Source organism: Macaca thibetana, chromosome 2 (assembly GCF_024542745.1).
Source record: "Macaca thibetana thibetana isolate TM-01 chromosome 2, ASM2454274v1, whole genome shotgun sequence".
Classification (NCBI taxonomy): Eukaryota; Metazoa; Chordata; class Mammalia; order Primates; family Cercopithecidae; genus Macaca; species Macaca thibetana.
Window position 1 is genome coordinate 116477503 of NC_065579.1, and position 22603 is coordinate 116500105.

A 22603-nucleotide genomic window follows, 5' to 3' on the forward strand; every position below is an offset into this window, starting at 1 on the left:
ATCAATGAGTCTCTGTTGGTTGTTGGATGTCTTTTTGACAACTAAAGGAATGTTAAAGACATAAGAGCCTTCTCCAACAAGTCTTTAACATCTGCCTTTTTGAGCAAGTTTGTCATTGAGGTGGAGCCATTCTTGTTTGGAGTATGTTAATTTCACCACCCTTTTCAATGGGTGACACATGAGTGACAGCTTTCTCCCTTTTAACTACCTTTCTCCCTTTTCTCAAGAGAGGTAAAGGCTCAAGTGAGAGATCAGATATGAAAATTTGAAAAGCTTGATATTCTACCTAGAATAAGAACAATGGTTGTCATTGTTGATTATGGCACTGCTTTTCAAACAGTGGGTTCTATCTTACTGTTGAGCCATGAAATGATTTCAGTAAGTTCTGATCAGCATTTTAAAAACAATGACATAGAATTATATAGAATAGGAAATAAGTCAGAAAATATCAGTAAAATATAGTACAGGTAAATATATTTATAGAATTTGTTTATGCACAGTAAGCATACTGGGTGTGTGCTGGATCATGATATAATGTGTATTGCTTACTGTGCATCGTGGTCAAGTATTTTGGAAGTTGTCTGTGCTATGTATTGGCCTAATTTGACCATTGTTCTCCAGCACATCTCTTTTTCCTGATTACTTTTCGTGAACACAATAGAGCATAGTGTTTTAAGAGCTTATTCAGAGTCAAGATACTTGCTTTTGAATTCCACGATTTCTACTGCATAATGGTAATGTAGTTATTTAAACTTTTCAATTTCAGTATCCTTGTCTGTGAAGTAGAGCGAACAGCTAGTACATCATGTAGATTGTAGTGGTGATGAGGGGAGTTCCTAGTATGCTCCTGGAACGTAGCGGACACTTGGAAATTGCCAAATAATATGCATCTACAGCCCTCCATGTTTCTGTGGGATGGAGACCCCGGTATACATACTATCTTTTTATGAACAGACGTATGTTCTGGACACTGCCCTGTTGGCAGATGACTTGAGTTCTGTCTGGACCTCTTCTGTTCCTTTTTTTTTTTTTTTTTGAGATAGAGTTTTGCTCTTGTTGTGCCCAGGCTGAAGTGCAATGGCGCGATCTCAGCTCACTGCAAACTCCGCCTCCCAGGTTCAAGCATTTCTCCTGCCTCAGCCTCCCGAGTAGCTGGGATTACAGGTACGTGCTACCATGCCTGGCTAATTTTTTTTTTTTTTTTTTTTTTTTTGTATTTTCAGTAGAGGCAGGGTTTCTTCATGTTGGTCAGGCTGGTCTTAAACTCCCAACCTCATGTGATCCACCTGCCTCGGCCTCCCAAAGTGCTGGGATTACAGGTGTGAGCCAATGTGCCCAGCCTGCTTCTGTTCTTAAACTTTGATTGGTTTGCATTTGGTAGCACTGGGACCACACATACTGCTCTTAAACAATTCCCACTTGCCTGGCTAACACCTGGTTTTCTGTCATTGTTCCCTTGGTATGCAGCTGGACCTCTGCTCCTGTGGCCCTGCCATCAGATCCACCCTCACTTCCTTCTGTGTTGCGCCCACCTATGCCCAGACCAACAAGATTCTACTTCATCGGGAACCTTTCTTAAAAGAAAATTTTAAAAAAAACCTTTTTAACGTTTTTATGAGTACTGTATGGACAGTTTACAGCATGCTCTACCCAAACACTTTCTATTTTTTTCAGCTCTATAAACTCTTGTTAAATATAAGACCAATTAGAATTTTAGGCAGGCAAGACACATTGGTGTGCAAATCAACAAAATACCTCACTGTGAAATCTAGGTTTTGAATTTTTAAAGTATTTCGAGGACACGACTACTAGTTTGCATATAAAGATATTTAATGTGCACTTCATTTCTTAGGTCCTTTTCTACATTTGGCTTGCTATCCTATAGACACAAATTGGAGGTCAGATGATAAAAAACAGAACATAATTTTACATAGATAGCAGCTGTATTAAGCTGCTTCCTTTGTCTTTCTTATTTATTTAGAGACAAGTCTCTCTGTTGCCCAGGCAGAAGTATAGTGGTACAATTGTGGCTCACTACAGCCTCCAACTCCTGGGCTCAAGGGGATCCTCCTGCAAGAGCCTCTCGAGTAGCTGGGATTACAAGTGCAGACCACCACGTCTGGCTAATTTTCTCATTTTTTTGTGGAGACGAGGTCTTGCTTTGTGGCCCAGCCTAGTCTGGAACTCCTGGGCTCAAGTGATCCTCCTGCCTCAGCTTTCTAAAGTGCTGGGATTATAGGCGTCAGCCACTGCGCCCGGCCCCTTTTCTTTCTTGTAAGCATGCATGTGCTTATATGCTTGAATTCTCACTATGTCATGCAATGCAAAAAAAAAAAAAAAAATTGTTATTTGAATTTGACATTCTAGTTAGATCTCATTTTTTGTTTTTTTTGCTTTCTATAAGAATGATAAATTTGAGAGTTTGATATTTCTTCCCAAAATAGAGAAATCTTGGTATACATTTCCAAATTCAAACCTGGCATCTTACATTTTGGTATTGAAGAAGGGTTTGTCATCTATCTATTCAACATCTATTTGATGCCAGGAATGGTACTAGTTGCTATGTTAAACATAATAAACACAGTCTTCTCCTGTGCGCTAGAACCTCAGTGTCGTGGTCCCACAAATAACAGCCAAAAAGAGTTGAACTCCTCTACTTGAACCCACATATTCATTATTCAGAGTAACACAAAGAGAATGACCCACAAGCCCAGGCCTAGGCAAGGCCAAGTTCTGCAGAAATACCAGTAGTCCGGATGCTGATTTACTTCATATACTAGAATAATTTTTTTTTTTTTACCATTTCAATTTTTCACTATCTGTGCTGCTTTTTTTGTTCTCAACATGTGCCCATTATTCCTGGTAATTTTGGCTTTCTCTCTGCCTTTGCTGTGCTTAGATATGATGAAGTTCATAATGTTGCCCTCTAAAAAGCACCCAAATAGGCACAAACCTAGCAGACATATGGTTGTCCAATGAACCCTTACATTGGCCTAGACTGGGGGTTAATTGCACTTTGCCCTATTGTGGCTTACAGGCATGATTTGTTGAATCTACACAGTGTTTATGATTCTTTTATTCAGTTAAGTATGGAAGGTTTTACACAAAATGTCTTGATGATGTCGCAGTAATCGAGATCTGTCTAGTGGCTACTTTGGAGGGAGTGCGCATTCCCATTGCAACAAAATCATCAAGCGGTCTTATTCATGTGTTCACATCAACATGATCTTAAGATCATGATACCTGGCCTGGATCCCAGTAACTCTGAATGGCAGCTGATATATTTTGGTAACAGATAAGAGTTGAAGGTCAGTCTCAGTGCTGAAAGATGGTGAGCCAGGTCTGCCCTTGAGCACGGGTGAGGGAAGGAAGAACCACCTCCATGTGTGGAAGACGGTGAATCAGGGCAGCCGCATCTTGGCCCAGACGGCTCTAGAAGGTGTGCTCCCTTTGTAGCCACTGGTAAGCGGAATATTGTAACTTTCCAACGCGTGGTAGTAATGTGTCTGGAGGAAGGATCACCTTTTTCTAGATCACGCGGATAACCTTTGGGCTTGTTCCCTATCGAAAGCACAGGGGAACAGGCAAGAATGAAATTCACTTTTAAAGGATTTAAAACATAAATTTAAAATTTAAAAAATTGTCAAGGGATAGAGGTATTTGTTGTTAAAACACTCAAGAGAATAAATACTTGTTTAGTTAATTTATATAAGTACAAAAACTAAAATAATTATTTTTTATTTGTTAAAGTAAAACTTCTCTACTGTTAACCTAATATTAATGCCTGTGAAAATATAAAATATCAGAAGTTATTATTTCATTGGTGCAATAGTAATCGTGGTTTTTGCCATTACTTTTTTGTTTTTTTTTTTCCTTTTTGTGGAGAATGGGGTCTCACTATATTGCCCAGGCAGGTCTTGAACTCCTGGGCTCAAGCTATCCTCCTGCCTCTGCCTCCCTAAGAGCTGGGATTACAGGCATGAGCCACCATGCCCGGCTTTGCCATTACTTTTAAAGGCAAAAACCGCAATTACTTTTGCAACAACCTAAAATACTCTTTCAAAATATTGTATTATTCTGATAACACCCTACATGGTTTATCTGGTGAAACAAATAAATATAAAAACTCAGGTTTACATGAAATAGAATCAGTGGAATGATTAGGCAATTTGTGGAAGGATACTTTGCTTTTAAAAAACTGTAATTCACAGAACGATTTCATTGGTTTCTTTTTAAGTTGATAGAAGAGAGAGTACCTAATACTCAGAATGACCTTATCTTGAAGTAGTCCTATTTTTTTGAGGCCAAGAATCTTTTATTGTCACCCTCAGAATTGGGTTCTGGTGTTTTTCCCTTGGCTTCCATCTGTTTCTTCACCATTAAATGCTTTCATCTACTTTCTCACTAGGACCGACTTGTCTTTTAACCATGTAACCTTCTTAATAGATTTCAGTCAGATGCCCATAGAAGTTTGGTATTCCTGTTCTTTAGCTTTGATTAATTGTGTTTTTTCATGAAGTATATTGTTACTGAATTTATTATCTTGAGGGGAACGTATCATTCATTTCATTACCCAGTTGCCATTGTCATATGAATGCTTGAAATTTCATTTATATTTCATTCATTCCATTGAACTTTGGAATCATAGACACATGATTTTTCAAGAGTGTCGGCATTTAGAAACGTTTCTTATGTGACACTGTTTCCAGCCTCCTTTATGGCTGTGGTCAGTTCTGAAACTTTGCAGCAGAAACAAAGATATAAAATTATTGTCTTGTCTGTATCCAGAGATCTAGTCAATAGGTATACATTTAAGAAATAAGTGAATTGCATCTGATTTATTCATCATTCTTAAAGTATTTCTTTTTGACAAACTATCGTCACCAACTCTACTGCAGTTTCCTCATTTAATGTTCTGCTTGCGTTGCCTTCCTTTGTACCAGTATTTTTTCATTTTTATTTAAATTCTACCCAGAATATGACTGTAGTCCTTTGGTTTTTCCCTAAGCTCTATAGAGTCATTTGCCCCCTTTTCATTTCTGCCCTTCTTTCATAGTTGAAAGGAAACTTCAGAACTCAAATACTTTGCAAGTTGCTAACCCATTCTTTATATCATGTCGGTGTTACAGACTGCTTAATTATTTTTCTCCATCTGGAGAGGCTTAGTAATTAAATGAAATGCAGCACCTGGGATTATTTATAGACGTTGAGAAGGCAGGAGGAGTTCTTGATGACTCATCCATCTAGGGCTGGCGAGGAAGCCTTTCTCTCCACTTCCCTGCGTTTCACCTTCTCCCTCCTTCCCCGCCACGGGTAGATATGATCTGTCCTTCCTTTGACCCGCTGTGACTTGTAGCATTCCATCTTGTATTAAAGCTGTTATTTTACTTGCTTTCTTCTGCCTTAATACTGTGAGATCATTGAGGCCTGAGAGTCTTTATTCATCATTATGTCTCTTGCACAAGGCTAATACTGTGGCTTGATTGTGTAAATACTTAGCTGAATTTCATGGAAACACATTTAGGCTCCATTGTCTAGATTGGAAAGGGAAAGCCCAATAGCTTATTAGCTACCAATTATAAAAAATAGGTGTTAGGGGGTGTAGAACCTGAGACTACTAGAGTATAAACTCTTTGAAGTTGAAGTCTGTGTCTTGTTCCTCTTTTTTTGTATACCACCCACCCACCTTTCCCTAGCCCTCACAGCAGTGCCTTGATCTCAATTATTGCTCAGGAAATATATACTATGTAAAACTGAGTTAAAGGAAACCTTTGTGTTTTATCACATTATTATTTGGGTTTTTGAAAAGCATATATCTAGATGGCTGTGTAAGCTTCACCTAAAAAGAATGTTGTTTATGTCAGAAGTGTACGATTCTTGAGCTGGTCAAGGACATTGAACATGAAGACTGTGTGACGATTCATTGAGGATGGTAACTGTCTTATCTGGGCTCCACTGGGTCAAACATGTTAAAGGGATGCATCTCCATTCCATAGTGTGTTCAGAGACCTTAAAGGAGTGTTTTACTGTAAAGAGTTTCTGGATGTATCTTTTATAAGGTTTCCCACCTAAATGCATTTATCTTAGTAGGTGATGAGTGAAGAAGGTTTTGTGGATTATTTTGCTAATTTTCTTTCCCGTTGTCTCTGCCTCTTTCTTGCGTTTTTCGTTACTAGGGTTCGTCTGTGATAGTTGATGAGTTAGTCTCTGTGTGTTTCAGTGCATCTGTTTACTTTTTCTTGCTCTTGCTATTCTTTACACGTCTGTGTTTTTCTGCCTCTTTCCCCCCTTCTCCTTCAGATTTTCTAAGCAAACAGAATGTAAGATTTTCTTGCTTATGTATTCATTCTTGCATTCATTTGCTAACTCATTTGTTCACTCTGCAATATTTGTTAAGCACCTTCTCTGTGCCATGCTCCATGGAAATCATGAGGTATCCTTAGAATTGTGTCCTGCCCTCAAAGTAATTGAGGGATGGACAATAAGTTTTCAGAAGGGCCTTAGAATTCTTTCCTCACAAGTAGCCTCATTTTATCATTGGGAGCTAGGAGAGGACAGATCAAGTCAGGCACATAAAATCTCAAGAGGATAATACAAGAATTATATCTTGTGTATATTTTTAAAATGATAAATATTTCATTTTGAGAGTATGAAGTTTCTAGTAGTAAATTTTAGAATTGGACTCTTTTTTCTCCATTTTTCTTCTATTCTGGTATAAAGCAGAACACCGTTAAAGTATAATTCATTCCTTTTATTTATGGTGACCTAAATTGATCTTTTTATTCTTTTTAACTATCCCCAAAGAGTCTTTTTCTTTTTTTGACGAAGAATAAATTTTCTATCGTGTTTTAGTTTTAATTTTTTTTTTCTTTCCATGGTTCTGATGGCAGTGTGAAACAAGGGCCTTTAACTCTGGGCAGAGAGAGAGAGAGAGAGAGAGAAAAGGGATAAATTAGTAATTTTACCCATCTGCCAAATTCCCACCCTCACTCCCGACCCCTCCCAAAAAAAATACAATAACTATTTTTGGGTCTGACAAAATTGAGTTTGTGTTGGAGAATGGTGGTAGATTATTTAGAACTTCCTTCTTAGACTGCTTTACAGGATAATGGCAGTAAACTAATATGATTCCTAATTTATTCCTTTCCAGTTGCTGCTGTTTGAATATTGTCCTTCTGACATTTTCCACATCCTTGGTTTTATCCAGATAGAAGTTCAATTCTTTCACTACATTACCTAGAAGTGCAATTTCAGAATGTTTTGGGTTGATTAAGAAGACTTTTTTGAATACACACACAAAAATTAAAATACATATGTTCCAATTAAACTATTTTAACAGCTAATTGATTTCATAGGACTTACCATTAAGTGAAGGCCAGAGTCATTCTTAATGTTCAGTTGCAATTTTGGAATAGATTTGTGGATGTACAACATTGAATTTATAGCCTATCAGGTGTTTTCAGCACATCTCTTGTCTGCAAATGGCCTGTAATTCAAATTTCCTCTTAGTGGACATTACAGAGGACTATTTAATTATTGGCGAAGCATTACATAATTAAGAGACTTTGAATCCTTTGAATGTGACCATGTGAAAATCTATTTTAATTAAATCATTGCACTTCAAGGACGTTACCAAGTACTTTGCTTTTGTACATCGTTGAATGATAGTTTAAAATTGTTTTGGCCATTAGTTGTAATATAAGTCACAGAATCTGATTTTCATAAACTCAGAGAAGATCTTAGGCACTCTGTAGTAACTTTACTATGACGGATGACAGGCCTGGCCCTTTGAAAGGTTAAGTGATTGACCATGGTCCCCTAGCTCTATGCAGTCTGCCAAGCCGAGAATTTGAGTTGTGTGACTCCCAATCCAGCCACTTCGTTTTTTCCTAGATTTGGTCTTCCTGGAATATGACCTAGTAGGAGGCTTTAGCTGATTAGATTTATCGGGAGAACTCCTGACATAAAGCACATTTTATTCACAACCGTTCTTACCTCTCTCTTCTCCCCCAGATAAATTAGTTGCAAGATGTTTCTAAATAGAATACAAACACCACTAATAAAAGTTAACATTTGCCGAGGACTTCACTCATGTAAAATGCTAATGACAACTACTGTACAATATCTCACGTAATCTTCACTGGGGCCCCTCAAGGTATTATTACCTCCATTTTATAGATGGGGAGGCTGAGACAAGGAGCTTTTTTCGGTATAAGTTACTCAAAATTACACAGGCCAATAAGTGTTGGAGCCAGCATTTCAACAGCAACCGTGTATCTCCAGGGTCTATGCTCTCAGTAAAGAACTGAATGGGAAAAGTTGGGTTTTCTGTTGAAGAGGGTGGTAGAAGGAGAAGTATATACTATTGGTCCCAGTTATTGTCATGTGCATATAATTGCTTTCAGGCCTCTCAGTTTTGCTGATAGCTGAAGAGGTATTTTCTTGTAACTTAAAATTATGTTCTTCTTTTTGTCCATGGTTAAAACCTTTGATCCTAAATTATCTTAGGCTCTATGTCTATAATTATTTTATAGATTTGATGCCAACTTTTTTCTTTAGTTTCCTCCCTTTTATAAAAAGGCTACAAAGAGTATAGAATAAATGCTGTGGTTATGTGTAAGCATAGCGTGAGTGAATGGGGTAAAGATTTGAACTTTGAATTGAATGTATTAATTTTTTAATGGCAGCAGTTCTGAAGTGGGGAGGGAAGGAATGGGGATTTTGTCCCACGGGCAATGTAGCCATGTCTGGAAACGCTTTAGGTGTGTCAGGGCAGAGGCACTACTGGCATCTCACGGCTAGTGCCCGGGGATGCTGCTGAATATCCTGCAATGCGCAGGAGAGTCCTCCACAACCAACAGTTAGCAGCCCAAAATGTCTGTGCTAGCTGAGGCCAAGAAACTCAGCTTTATGGTCATCAATTAACTAAGTGACCGAAGATACCAGAACGTCTTCATCTTGGTAGAGGGGGTCAGTTAGGGCTGTTTAGGTTATTTTCTGCAGGCCGAAGTCCATACGAATAACTAATAATCCCAGTCCCAAGAACTCCAACCGTCCCTGGCTACCCGAGACTTGGACAACTGAGATTCCAACATAAGGTGCAAAACTTGCATGCAAAAATATTTGAATCTGCCCTATTCCTACATATCCTAGGTTTACCTCTGCCTTGTTAAATTAAAGCACCCACATGGGTATATTTATATCCAGACACTGCAGTGATTTTCGAAACAAGCACCAATTTAATAGAACATTGACTTAGATATAGAAAAGTAAACAGAGGTGAGAAGGTAAGAGCATGTACAAATGCTTTTGAACTTGAAATCAGTGAGAGCTAGTTTAAAAAACTCATAGGAAGATCAATGAAACTCGCTTGCGGAGGTGTAGGAGAACCTGCTTCTGTAAATTACAGCACTACACAGTTTCCTTAGCATTATAGAAGGATTTTCCCAGGACAGGGTTTTAAAATGATTAGTGCTGGCTTATTTTAGAGGGTTTCTATTGTCTCTTGTGAAATCTTTTTACTATATGGCCATCTAGGCATTGAGGGCTAGGATTATTAACCATCTTGAACTGTATGCATCCAGATGCTACTCACCTGTGCCCATTTGAGAAGAACCTTGCATTTCTCTTTTGATTTTGTTGTTCAGGGTTTACACTGAAGCTACTCTTTTCTCTATCTACAGCATCTTAACATTTATGATATGTCTGAACCCATCCGAAGCCCAGAACTTTTGTTCTTTGTCTTTTCTGGATAATGCCTGCCTGTCTCTTGAGTGTCCCTGTGACCCACATTCCCAAAGCAGATGTCATGTACATCACATAGATTATATTTTAAGACAGACCAGTCTGCACAGATCTTTCTGATTTTATGGAAATACATTCAACCATTTTTACATGATGTGATGGCAAACTTGGAAGAAACTTAATTTTATTTATCCATGTGAGACTTTTTATGATTTTCCCCACGTTCCTCTTTTTCTGTTAATATCTTGATCTTGGTAACACTGTTTTGCTGATTGTGATATTTTTCAAGAACACAATTCCAGTGGTTTGTAAAGGATTAGGCGACGGTCTATTGCAAGAACGTCCATTATAGAAATATTTTATCCTTCCTGCCTTTTAACTTGCCATAGGTCACAATCTCAATGTGATATAGTAAAAGACACAGTAGTTGGTGCTCATATCATCTCTTTATTATGATTGCACAGGTGTCTTTTGAGAAAATTTTTAGCATCAAATCCCCGTTTGGGGTCTGTTAGGAGCTATGAGCATACCTGTGCATTGACTCACCTCGACACACTGGTACAGCAAATTCTATTTTTCTTAGCTCATTGTGTTCTCTGAGTATGTATTAAGTTATATTATTTTTTTGTGTCTGTGCAAATTCCTAGGTAGTTGTATAAAAATGATAGAAGAGAGCTAATTTAGGTGTTGCTTATTTAGAATCTGGATTTGTCCAAATAAGCCAAGAATTACTTACGCATTTTTAAGAAGGCATTTTATTAGACACATCAGGACTGTAAATAAAATTGCAATGGGAGGAGTTTCTTACTCCATATATCAACTGGCCATTGTCAACCCATCTTATGTGGGTATATTCATTTAATATAGCCCTTTGGTTATAACAGAGGACTCTTACGTGTTCACACAAATGGATTTGGTGAGAAATACTTCTAAAATTACAATATCGGTAATTTGTTTGTACCACATATAATAAAATGTTCTGTATATGAAACAATACTCAATTCTGACTCTGATAATTCACTTCCAGGGACTTCTCCATCCATATTACTGAGGTCTTACTCAACACTGTACAGCATATTCCCTGGTAGCTTGGCATCCCTGAACACCATTCTAATGAGGTTTCAGTGAATTATTTCTATTTTTAGGCACTCTTCAAAGGTGGCTGCCAGACACTAGTTCTAGTTTTTTTTTTTTTTTAAACTGAACCGATTATAGGGTTTAGTGCCAGATGCTTCAGAAATGCAAGCAGCTAACTAACACAAAGCCAATTCCTAAATCTTTTAGGAAAAGAGATGAATGTTTAGGGTCACATCTGAACTTAGTAGCTCAGCTACTCCCCCGCTGCCCTTTTTAATAGCTGTCAGACCAAAGTTTTGTGGTTTCTCTCTATTTTGAATTTTATAAGTGAAAAATGTCCTCATCCCACTAAAACAGGTCAGACAGGTAAAATCCCAAGTCTTCTGAAAAGAGACTTACAGTGTCTGATTCTCTTCAAATATTAACAATAGTAAAAATAACAGTAGGTGATATTTATGGACTCTGCTCATGTGTCAGCTCTTCTTATATTTCTACCAAGCATTCTACGTGCATTATCCCATTTCATGCTCATAACAGCCCTCTGAGAAGGAGATTCTGATTCATGTCTAAGGTTTTGGAGTGAGGCGTCTATGTATAAATTCCAACTTGCCACTTACTGGCTTGTTCCTTTGGACAAATCTATTTAATCCCTTGCCACTTCAATCCCTTTGTCCATAAAATGAAAATAACCAGTATCTGATTGATTTGCTGTGAACTTCAAATGAGATAATGTCTGTGAAACTCTTGTGGAGAGGTCTTTGACCCAAAAAAATTTTGATGATAAGAATAGTTAAAATAACAATGTTGATGATGATAATTAGCAATGATTAGGTTAAAAATGCCAAAATAGAAGGAAATACTTTGAACCATTACTTCCCCATACCCTGTAGTCTGTCGCAGGACATATATTACTTCAGTATGTCAAATATACACATCCTCCTAGCCTACTTGCATGTTCGTGGAGGGTGCTTCAGATCTGATTGCAGTTGGCTGTGAGACAAAGTCTTAAGTAGTTGTTATTGGTGCTATAACTCAGTAATTCAGGAGGAGGTAACCAAATTCAAATTTCCTCAAGGAGCATCTGCATGTCTCTCTTACTACTTTAAAGAGGAGCTAAAGTCATTAGTCTTAACACCTTGGATGGTAAAAGAAATAGATATTTAATTGGAGCAGCCACGTTGGCTGAGAGAGAGACAAGTCATACATTGATATGGACCCAGATGCCTCCAGATGGTGGTGAGGCCATTAGAAGGTGAAAGGGCCCCATAAGATTTTCCCCTGGACCCCAAGGAACTGCTTAATTCCCAGCAGTGATTTCCGCTTCAGGGTCAAAGTCATAAAACGGGGATCCTTTATGTGGCCCTATCTGTGCTGGAAATGTATCCTTTCCTGTGAGCTTCCTTATTAGTTTGGTTAGAGACAATGCCAGCAATAAGGATGTGATCGTTGGAGATTTTAGAATACTAGGGCATGTGAATTATTACCTGTTCTGGCAATTTATTTCATTAGTCCCAGTGTTTGCCCTGGAGGGGGAGGTGGGAGTTGAGTGGGAGATGCCATTCTCTTCTTTATGGGGCAGTTTTGACTCTTGAGTTCCCCATGGTCTAAAGGGACGAGATCACTCCCATACAGCATCCCACCTACCTTCTCTCTTGTGTCCCTTCTCTTGCCTTCTTTGTTCATTTCCTTTGCAATGTTGTGGACTCACTATGGTGTCCCATATATGGTGGTTCAGCTGCTGTTTAGAGAACTGAATAAAATGTGGTCCCTATCATTAGGGAGGTTACCCCTTATACATGGGGTAACACACACACACACACACACACACACACAATCTGTAAATTCCTTAAGACAAGGACCGGCCGGGCACAGCGGCTCATGCCTGTAATCCCAGCACTTTGGGAGGCCGAGGCAGGTGGATCACCTGAGGTCATGAGTTCGTGACCAGCCCGGCCAATATGGTGAAACCCCATCTCTACTAAAAATACAAAATTTAGCCGGGCGTGGTGGTGGGCGCCTATAATCCCCGCTACTCGGGAGGCTGACGCAGCAGAATTGCTTGAACCCAGGAGGCAGAGGTTTCAGTGAGCCGAGATTGTGCCACTGCACTCCAGCCTGGGCAACAGAGCAAGATTCCATCTGAAAAAAAAAAAAGAAGATAAAGAAAAAGACAGGGACTTTCGCTTGTTTGGGGTTAATATCCTCAATACCTATCACAGAGAGATAATGAATGAAAATAAGACATTACTTGAGAGTTAGCTTGATGAAGAAAATGAACTCTAAATCCACATTACTCAATTAAATCTCAGTTCTGCCCATTAGTAGGAGTAAAATTCAGTCAAGTCCACTTAACCTTTCTGTGTCTCAGCTTCCTCATTTGGAAAATAGGACCAGTAATAAGAGACCTACCTGGGAGGGTCATTGTGAGGTTTGTATTAGTTAATACAGGTGAAATTGATGTGTGACTGGTACACAGTAAGTCCTCAGTAAATACTAGCTCTCATCATAATATAAACAATAGCATGTGCCTGTCATATGTGTAGTGATAAACACGAGTTACCATGTACAACAGCTGTGCAGTGGGAAGGGTCGTTAACCTGCATGTGTGAGAGAGGAAAGGCATTCTCACCTAACAGATTTGTGATATGTTAACTATTTTCTGTTTCTTCCTCTCCAAACTCAGTGGGCCAAGAAAGTGTAAAACAGCTTTCCTCAATCGTGGCTGCACACTGGAATTACTGAGCAAGCTTTAAATAATGCCGATGCTCGGGTTCCACCCCTGGGATTTAGATGTAATTGGTCCAGGAGATGGACTGAACATCAGTATTTTTAATAGCTGCTTGCGTGATTCTAAATAGTGTGCACAGGTTGAGAACTAGCAGAGCTCATCAGAGATCCCTTGGGTTCCCTTAATTGCCCTCCACCCCAGCTCCTGTCATGCCAGCTTGCCGCTTAGGCAGTTGATGATTCATCTAGGCCATATTCTGGGACTCTAGTCTTCTTAAAGAGCATGTTCTCAACTCCTGAGATTCATGATCCTCTAGCCCTCCACTTCCCAGAGTCGCACCAGTCCGACTAGAATTCTCTTCTCATTTCATAGTGAACGGCGGAAGCCAAGTGATCAGACATGCCATTGTCTGTTAGTTTCCCCCCTTGGTTTATTATAAAAAGTAGTAGTGAACCTGTGAGAACAGGTGGAGGGGAGCATGGTCATTTGTCCCACCTCATTGGAGCCAAAAGAAACCCAGGTATGAGATTTGCTCATGATAAGGTGGATTGGAGGATATGACTGGCACCAGAGGACGGTATACATCTTCATGCTTCCTCCCTTGGAGATGAGCGTGTGGAACAAGGCCTGCCTGGCCTATCGACTCAGGTATAAGGGATTAGGAGCAGGGGCATGGTTGGCCCATGGACCTGCATATATTGGTGACTGGAAGTAAGATCATCCTCTCTGGCTGGTGCCTGGGAAGACAGCTCCACAGAAAAGGGCTGAGCTTGCTTTTCCTTTGAGTGGCCCTGCATTAAGATGGACCTATCCTTACCTTGGGGAGAGGTAGCTGGGGGTAGAGAGTTGGAGGGAAGAGAGACAGCTTTTTTCCAAGCACTTTGGAATAAATCAGTTTTGCTACAAATTCCCACTTCTGGTGAGAGTGGAAGGGCAAGTTCTTACCTTCTCTCTTCCTTTTCCTCTTGCTTATCCTATTACCAGTAATATTCAGGAAGAAAACTTTGTTTCTGTGTGCCAGTTCATATCCATTATCTGCGTTGATACCTCAAACCTTTAAAGTAGGAACTTGTATCCCCAATTGACAAATGAAACCAAGGAACAGAGATATTCAATGATTTGCCCAAGGCCACTCAACTAGAAAATGGTAGGATTTGAAGCCATGTCTTTCTTACTTTGGAGGCTCTTTCCCTCTTCTCAACCTCAACATTAGGCTGCCTCCTACCCTCCTGGAAACTCCCTACCCACCTTTTCCTTCCAAGGAGTGTAGATCTAGGGTAGGGTCAGCCACTCTAGAATGTGTCTGATCATCCCTTGGTGCGGGTGCCCTTGTGACAATACTTAGGACCAAATTAGGACATTGAGGAAAAGTCTTTTTTTCAGCAGAGATCTTGTCTTTTGGAACCACTTCTTCTGCAGGTTGCTCTCTCCTGAAATTTGGATGGTGCTGTGGTTTGAGAGCTTCGCGTTTTCCACTAGTCTGCCTCCAGACATTCCAGTGAGTACCTATGGAATCTCACTTCAAGCTCATACAAATTGGTTTTTGACGGTTATTGCCATGCAGCTCCCCTGGTCCCATTGCTTCCGTAAAATATTTTGGATGTTCTGTGCTAGGATGTTACAGGCACTGGCAGCACCTGCTGAGTTGCTCAGTACCCAGAGCCAAGTCTCTTCCAGTCCAACATCCCCACTGAGGCTATCCAGGGCCTGTGCTGAGAATTTATTTCTGCACTGGACCAGGAAAGATGCTCGTCTTATGAGACTGGGGAGGCTGGGGAGGCTGATGGACCCCTCAGCTGCTGCTGAAACTTTTTAGAAGCCCCGAAGCAGTTCTGCTCATGCCTGGCTGTGTTCTGCCAAGAGGCGCTTTCAGACTTTCCCACATCAGGAAGGCTGCAACCTGCCGCAAAGGAGCCGTTGTATCCACGGGCCAACTGTGCCATGCGGAATGGTAATCTACCTTCTGTGCCTTTATCTTCCAGGGCAGCAACATCCTAATCTTCTCTCTGGCTTTATAAATGATGAAATGTTGCACAGGGCTTTCTGTCAGGCAAACATGTAAAATCAGCCTGGATACCCAGCAAAGTACCATGCCTTCCATTACATCCTTGTTATGAAAGCTTCATTTAAAAATTCTTGGATCATAAAGCGAAGAGAGAGCACAGTGTACCATCACCAGTTGTTAAGCAGACAGTCTTGATGTCAGAGGGGACTCTCTTACGCAGTGATGCTATCAGTTATGGAGAATGTCAAAGCTGCATCCCCTGTGTGACCTTCAGTGAGGCAAAGGAAGAATGTCTACAAGGAGATTTTTGTGACTTGGTGTGGTTGCAGCCTCGCTGTGGACTCAGGAGGCTCTCTGGGATATAAATGACAGCAGTTAGAGGTTACACCGGTACAGGAGATCACGTACCATCCTGCGTTCTCAATGAAAGAAGAGTGTTACTGTCTCGGCCTGTCTAGCTTATACATATATAGTATAACCTGGCCTCCTTCAGTATTCATTCATCAGATATTTCTTGTAGACAACTGTATGCTAGGCACTGTGCTAGGCACTGAGGCTGCCCTGATGAGAAAATACCTGTGTAGTCTTGATCTTTGTGGACATCACAGGCTATTGGGGGAATACAAGTTTATCATGTAAATGTACCAATGGACGTGTGATTCAATATGTGTGAAGTCTAGTGAAGGAAAAAGACATTGATTGCTTTGAGAGCATGTGATGAGGATCAGGTCCAGATTTGGGGATCAAGAAAGGCTCTCTGGGAGAAGACAGGATTCAGCTGAAGTTAACTAGAGTGGGAATTAGAGGCTGAGCAGAGGAGATTCTCAGCTGCTAGCAGTAGCATGAGCAATAGCCCCAAGCAGGAGAACTGAGTGCTCAAGGACCAGAGAGAAAGCCCCCAGGGCTCAAGCTAGAGCATTGACTTCACTAGACCGCAAAGAGTCCTGAAGGCCATCAGCCCTGGACTTTCCTTGGGAAGCCAATGAAAAACTGACAGAGCAAGGGGACTAACTTGGTTGGCATTTTGAGCAGATCAGGAGCACTACTGAGAGAGCTGAGCTGGAGAGGAGCAGGGGAGGACACATGGGCACCCCTTTGTCAAAAAAAGGAGAGATGGTGGTGGCTGAGACCTCGGGAAAAATGGTATCTTTCTATTACCAAGATTGTAAGGATTTTATGTTCTTATGTAGGAGGAAGGAAATTAGTTTCAGGCTCTGGGAGCATGCATTTGAACCAACTTGGTTACTCATGAAAAGAACACTTCTGGAGGATGAAAGCAGGTCAGAAGGGGCTTTAGAAATGCTGCTCACGATCAGGTTTATAGAAACATTCTTACTGTTGTTTTGATACTGGCAATTTTTTTGAGCTCATTTTTTGCTGCTTTTCTCATTTGATATTTTCTCCTGTTGTCTTTATTTCTTGTTTTATGTGTGTTATGTGAGTGTATTGAATTGGCTTTCTGCTTTCTTCTGGTTCTATTTTAATTTTGGAGAGCTGGACAAGGGCGTGATTATGATGATCAGCTTGTGTGTATGTTTTGCCATGTGTTATCTCTGCAAATACAACTAACTGCTTTCCATCGTAAATGTTAATTTTGCAGCCATATTGCAAAACCTGTAAATCCATAGATTGAACTTCTTGGGGGATTTCGTTAGTGTATTTCTGCAAATAGTTCATAGATGTCTAATATATAAAAATGACAGTCAGCATTCATATAGTATCATATGATTCTCTCCACCCTCAGAGTTTCAGGACAGATTGATGACCAGGCTGAAACCTGATTATAATTATCCAAATAAAAGAACAAATTAGGCGGATGGTTCCTAGCTGCATTGGGCTTTAATGTCAATCACATTTTATACTCAGTTATAATTTGCAGTTCCAAAGACCCCCCATTTAGGTTTCATTTGTAGTACAGAAGGATTTTTACATGTACACGGTTTACTAGCCCATCTTAGAAACACAAAGCAAAAATCCAACCATCTTAAAAGTGAAATTATGGGCTAAGCTGGCTTAAGTTGACAACATTAGCAACCCACTGTCAGAAACACAAAGACGCCCCCAGCCAGCCATTACTATTATCACGCGCTTAAGCAAAGGGCAAACTCAGAGTCTCTTTGGAACCGATTGCCTTTGTTCCACTTAGTATCATAAAGGAGATATTGGCTGTAAAACCTAATGGTATAAGATAGACTTGGTAAAGGACGGCCTTTTCAGTTCTTTCAGATCTTGCTCATGTAATCTTCCAGCTGAGAAGTGAGAATATGACTCCTATTAAGTGCAGTTCAGGATGTTCTGCCAAGGGCAACATTACTCCAGCCCTGTGTCCGTTCCAGCAAATGCAAACCTAAATAAGCCCCACAGCAGCACTGAGTGTTCTCTAAAGGACTGTGGGCTGACATTTTCACGTAAAATAAACTAACACTCGTAAGTAATGGTGCATTTTCAACATGATCATGTGACAGGTATATGAACACAATTGGTGGTGGGGGGCATATTTTGGGGGGCAAGAGAGGACTCCTCATTCACCCTTCCCCGAGTTACAAAATGCCATAGCATAATGGGAATCTGTTCAAAAAACAAATTTCTAGATGATATCCTGCATATGAAATAAACTTCACTCAGTCTTTTGTACCATCTGTATCTAGCATACTTATAAAATACAACAAAGTATGCATTTTTAATAAAGAGGCATGGTGTTGATTTTCTTCTTCAGTCCTCTTTTTCTTTTTTTTTTTTATATTATACTTTAAGTTCTAGGGTACATGTGCACAACGTGCAGGTTTGTTACGTATATATACATGTGTCATGTTGGTGTGCTGCACCCATTGACTCATCATTTACATTAGGTATATCTCCTAATGCTATCCCTCCCTTTTACCCCCTCCCCACAACAGGACCCGGTGTGTGATGCTCCCCTTCCTGTGTCCAAGTGATCTCATTGTTCAATTCCCACCTATGCAGTCCTCTTTTTCTTTTCTATTTTTTTATAAGGTACACAAAGTATATTATTTGTTTTTAGGAATATTTTAGTGGGACAACAAGCATGGCCAAACATTATCTCGTGAAGCACTTTTTAGGAGAGGAAGCATTTGAGATTCTCAAAAGCACTTTCAGTGAAATATTTTTAAATGCACAATGTAATGTTAAGAAATTAACTTCAGTTATTAAAGCAGCAAGTATGTTAGAGTAATAACTACTGCCATCATACTTTCCCAGGTTTGAGTAGCTGCTATCACAGAGATTTAATAATTCTAATTTGAGGTTATCTGCATTGAATACTAAGCTTTTGAATGATTGCATGTCTAATAAAAGAATTAGAAAAAATAGTTTTATATCAATTTATTTTCCTGTAGGGCTTGACAATTTATCTAGTGCCTTTACCTATATTATATGATTTGATCCTTAAGAGAAATACAAGCCCTCCATATCCTTGGGTCCTAGATTTATAAATTCAGTCTGGGAATTGAAATTATTTGAAAAAAATTTTTTAAAAAATGAAATCATACAAATGAAAAAATAATACAACTGTTTGCGTATCATTTATATTGTATTAGGTATTATAAGTAATCTAGAGATGAGTTAAAGTAAGCAAGAAGATGAGTATAGGCTGTATGGAAATACTACACCATTTTATGTAAGGGACTTACGCATCTGTAGATTTGGGTATCTGCGGAGTCCCTGGAACCAATCCCCTGTGGATACCGGGGATAACTGTAGGCAAATAAGGCATTGTCAATTTTATCCCACCCTCCACCTTGGCTCCAGCTTTTATTCTGGCCATTAAAAAAAATACTGTCAGGCGTGGTGGCTCACGCCTGTAATCCCAGCACTTTGGGAGGCCGAGGCGGGCAGATCGCGAGGTCAGGAGATCGAGACCATCCTGGCTAACGTGGTGAAACCCCGTCTCTACTAAAAATACAAAAAAAGTAGCAGGGCGTGGTGGCGAGCGCCTGTAGTTCCAGCTACTCCGGAGGCTGAGGCAGGAGAATGGCGTGAACCCCGGAGGCGGAGCTTGCAGTGAGCCGAAATCGCCCACTGCACTCCAGCCTGGGCGACAGAGCGAGACTCCGTCTCAAAAAAAAAAAAAAAAAAAAAAAATAGAGTTAGGGGAAAAGATGAGAGGTTAAGTAACTTGCCCAAGGTTGCATGGCTGCAACTAGCACCCAGACCCTGTAGCTTTTATTCCTGTATTCTTTACTGCCTTCCAGGAAACCTGGTTTTTCTGTAGTAATTGGCCTTTTCTTAGTTTTTATGAGTGTACAGGTTCTGTGAATATTCTAGAAGACATGCTAAGTATGTTTATATTTTCTCTTAGAAAGCTAGCAGAATCTGGTGTCTTCCAACCTTTCATACTTACTTACGTCTCCTTGTTAACAGATGGTAGAACTGAAGAGAATCCATAAACTTGAAGGGTTGTGGCCACAGAATATGTTCTGACTCCAGAGATAGGGGTGTGAAGTGTAGGATGTCTTAGAAACAAAAGGCATATCCTAGTGCCACTAGATAGACACATTGTGAGATGATGCATTTTTGTTATAATTTAGAATTTAGAGTTGTTTGAAACAGGACGTGTCCCTGATGCCCACCTGCCTACACATATAGCTGCATTTCTTATTTGCTCTTGAAATTCCCACGTTTAGGAATTTTCACCATTGGCACTAAAACTGGGGCCCTTGTCTGGGATTTGATGGTATGAGGAAAATTTGCCTGAATTTGTGACTCAGAGTAAAGCACTAAAATCCGGCGGTCCAGTAGTTGAAGATTCTTATAATCATCTATTTCTGCTTCACCATTAATTCTGGTGTAAGCAAGCCCTTACTGTGGAATGTCATTTTTTGATTCCTTACTAACCATCACTACTTCCTAGTCTTTCAAAATGGTATTTTAGGCCTGAAAATTAATTCCAAGAAAATAATTCAAATATTAGAAAAGTTGTGGCCACAAAAGTGTTGATTCCACTAATATGATAGTGAAAATTGTTAGGAAAAAGACACAAATGCCCAACATTTCGGAAATTATTAAATAAATTAGGTCTATCCTGAAGTTGGAATTATATGACCGTTAAAAATTACACTTTATGTTCTTACACAGAAAGGTGGATGGGAAAAAGAAGAAAAAATTATGTTTTATAGAGACTTTTAATGACATGAGCCATGTTATTAATTAATACTGTTACTGATAAAATGTTAATACCGTAAGCAAACACTGCAATTAAGAATAGCAAACACGTATATGGTTCTTATTACAAGGCACTCATCAAAACATTTAATATATATATCAAGTGACTTTGAGGTAAGTGGTCATAGTACTTAAGTGATAAATCTTTTTTTTTTTTTTTTTTTTTTTTTTTTTTTTTTGAGGCAGAGTCTCACTCTGTTGCCCAGGCTGGAGTGCAGTGGCGTGATCTCGACTCACCACAGCCTTCGCCTCCCAGGTTCAAGAGATTCTCTTGCCTCAGCCTCCAGAGTAGCTGGGACTACAGGCGGGCACCACCATGCCCGGCTAATTTTTGTATTTTTAGTAGAGATGGGGTTTCACCGTGTTGGCCAGGATGGTCTTGATCTCTTGATCTCATGATCTTCCTGCCTTGGACTCCCAAAATGGATAAATCTTTTAATAATGTAATTTTTAGATGAAGAAACTGGAATCTAGCTGGTAGTTCACATACCTAGTAAGTGGAGGATCAGGAATTTGAACCCCTGAACTCAGCCATGACTGCTGTTTTGCCCAAGTAAGGTCCACAAATCATGACACAAAATGCGTTTTTGTGTATGAAAAATATGGAAGGGTCTTTGGCTCAATTCCTATCACTGGTGACCTGTGTGGTGGGAATTTGGGTGACTTATTCCTGTTCTAGTCTTTTCTATATCTCAAACAGGAAACCAACACTTTGGTTATTACAGCATAATACATTTTTACGTAAATAAGCAGGAACCGTCTTTACACCTCCTGGGATTTCCTTGTTGCCGAGTGAAAACCCATCCCTATGCTGTCATTTTATGTCTTTCAGTTTCTGTGCAGTCAGACCACAGAGAGGGGCTTTCTTCACCGTGGATTTGGCATCCCTTCAGTTAGAGAGTGGATCTGGACACATGCCAGATTTGCCTGGATGTTTTTCTGCTTTCCAATCATAAGCCAAAAAAAAGAAAACAAAAACAAGAAGCACACAGGAATATATGATTCAAATTCTGGATCTCTCAGTTCCCGTCTCTTAATTTTTTTGTTGTTTGGCTAAATGTTTGGGCATTTTAGCCATGGAATAAATACTAGTAAAGACTTTATGGAATAAGTAGCGGGAAGCATTTTTAAATGGTGCACTCTTTCCACTGAGCTGTGGACAGATGGGTTGTTTATAGGCTGTTTCATATCCAGCCTCCTTTTTTGTTTTGTTTCGTTTTATTTTGTTTTGGTCTTTTGCTGGTGAGAAGTAGAACCACGCTTCTTTTGTTCTTTTTTCTACCTCTCTGCTAAATCTTCTTTTATATGTAATATTCTGTAAAGTATAACTTGCAATGATAAAGTGGCATCCAAAATGCTAAAGGAACATGTTAAAACATTTGAAGAATCTCTTTCTTCTAGAAATATGTGTGAAAATATTTGTTAATAAAAAACGATTGAGAGTTTGCTTCAGCATAATTGGAGGAGTGTGAGGATGTAGATGGAAGAAGACTGGTCATGAAGCTGAGTGATGGGTACCTAGGAGTTCATTACACTTACTCTTTCTACTTTTGTTTATGTTGAACAGTTATCATCATTAAAAAAAATGAAGCAGTCACTTAACTAGTATCTCAACAATTCTATTGCATCATGAGATGCAGCAAATTTAATTTGGAAGGGTAATTTTCAGGAAAGCAACATAGAACTTTAGTCTGTAAAAACCAAAACAAACAATTGAAATGTGGAAAATTCCAACAGGCAATCACATTATGTGCATACAGGATCTGTACCATGGCAAAGAATAACTGATTCTTCGTTTCAACTTAACTAACTTTATGATAATATTATTAATCAGTTTTAATATGCTTAATTATGACTTTTGAGCTTTA

At 39.5% G+C, this 22603-nt stretch overlaps 1 protein-coding gene across 2 annotated transcripts in view; it reads left to right on the top strand.

Moving 5' to 3' along the window:
- The window catches only part of PTPRG (protein tyrosine phosphatase receptor type G), a 745156-nt gene that overhangs the window by 528786 nt on the left and 193767 nt on the right, over positions 1-22603 (top strand). The window lies entirely within an intron of this gene.